The sequence below is a fragment of the Falco punctatus genome (assembly GCF_963210335.1).
Source record: "Falco punctatus genome assembly, chromosome: 8".
In the NCBI taxonomy this organism is placed as follows: domain Eukaryota; kingdom Metazoa; phylum Chordata; class Aves; order Falconiformes; family Falconidae; genus Falco; species Falco punctatus.
Genome location: NC_137588.1, coordinates 6,180,714 through 6,182,854, shown reverse-complemented (window position 1 = coordinate 6,182,854; position 2,141 = coordinate 6,180,714).

Genomic DNA, 2,141 nt, shown 5'->3' with positions numbered 1-2,141 from the left:
AGAAAGCTTGTGAGCAAACAGCAGAGGAAAGACTGTAACCCGCTAAGAAATATGGGCTCACCACACATAAGTAATTCTGAGCAAACTCAAGACCACCGAGATAGACTGTTCCCCCCCAGCACACACTATCATCATCATACTTCTCCAGGTAAAGGATTTAAGAAGCTGATGGCCTCCCATAACATTGCATAGAATGGGGGAGCATCACCAAAGCATGGTGCAGCTCTGGGAGACTTGCATATAACAACTGTAGTTTTTGCTAATTCCCATCAATAATTGGGTCATTTAGATTATAGGCACCTGTGTAATGACTGGACTAAGTTAAATTGTTGTATTCTGGTTAGGCTGAGAAGATGTTAATTAGACAATGAATTTTTATATCTGTATTCTTGAGTGTCTTCCTTGGTTGCCCGTAGCTAAGCCCACAACAAACAAGCATGCTCTGCTGTGGTCTTTTGCATCAAAATTTCTCCTCACTGTCCAATCAGATGGGACTAGGTCCACAGAGTCTGCTTTCCATGCCTTCCTGCAGAAAGCATATGTTGCATCAGCCCAGTTCCTGGGTTGCTTCCAACAGGCAGTGGCAGAGCTCCGGGGACCTGCGGCAGCAGAGAGCTCTGGAGAGCAGACGGCAGGAGGAAAGCTGCAGCCAAGTGGCCCAGCAGCTGCCTCACCAAGAAGTTGAGAGGACTGCTGATACACTTTCAAACAGAGTAATTGGTACTGTTTAATTCCTATTTGTTTTTCTTGTTTATTTTAAATAGTTTCTTACTAATGTGGTCATACCAAATACTCCTCAGCTTTGCCATCTCCATGAAAATGTTAGAGTTTAACATCCGAGCTGCTGAACCAAACAGAATTGCTGAACCATGCAAACATGCAGCTGGGGTATCTCTTCTTGATGGTAATCCATTAAATCCATTAAAAGGGAAAACAGTGCAATGGCAGAAGCTGGAGGCAAAGCAGACGCATCCTACCCCTTACAACATGCTTTGGGAGAAAACTTTTTGTTCTTTTATTCTTCACTTTTGGTTATGGCACTTTGTTCTGGGTGACTTAAAAGGTCTTGGGAGATAAACTGTTCTTTAAATGGGATGAGTTTTCTAGTGGGGAAAAGTCATGCAAGAAACTTTGGGGCCCATCTAGTTTCACAACATCATCTGATTTGACTGCCTAAAATGTATGCTGTAGCAGTCTGGGTATAGTCACAGATTTCAGCCTCTTGTCTAAAAAGTTGGGTTGTTTTTCCCACAAGCTGTTGGCTGTAGAGGCGTGAAGGCAGCATGTTGATTAACATTGATAACATGCAGCTGTGGCCTTGCCAGGAAGGCAGCGAGTTGATTGACATGGATGATGTGCAGCTGTAGCTCGTTCCTGCTAAGTGGTTAAATAGCCCTGAGGAGGGTGGGAGGGGGTGTCAGATGGGGCAGAAGCAGTGTGGTCTGACCTCTGGAGGAAGGCGCTAGAGCATGGACAGTAGAATTTGACCAATGGTAAAGCCCTGTTGCAGTCTACTAGTTTGGTTGTGTTGCAACAGCTGGTCAAATAAAAGACTCTGCCTCATCAAACCTAGGTTTCTTCAGGCACTGAATCACTGAGAAATAAGGCATGAAGAGGTCATTAAACTCATTTTCTATCTTAAAGGTATGTTTTATTGCATAGGCTGCATATTTGTTCCTCTGTCTTGTGTTTGTCTGGTTTTAAAGAGCTCTGGACATGGAGGGCTTACTACTTTTTAGTGCAAATCACTGCTGCTCTTCGCAGTGCTGCAAGTAATGCAGCTGATGCTACTTCTGCAGAACACATCCTAGTGTCCAGCCTAAGCACCTCTTGCTGCCACTAAACATGTTACTTCTTGTTGTCTCCACTGTGGACAGAGAGATTGTATTCCTCCTTCCCTTACAAATAATAGAATTTTGTCTTTTTCTTTTTTCTCTCGTGATCTGAACACCTAGTTCTTGTTCACAGTGCCAGAAGCCTGTGGAAGCACTCAAAGGTAAAGCTGTGGCAAAAAGTCTGGAGGTCTGTTCCCAGCCACAGTACTTACAGAGAAGGTTCATCACAGCAAACACGTTCATCACAGCAATAATCTGGAAAAACTTCTCCAAACTGATAAAGGGTCTGATGGCAGCGGGGGTCTC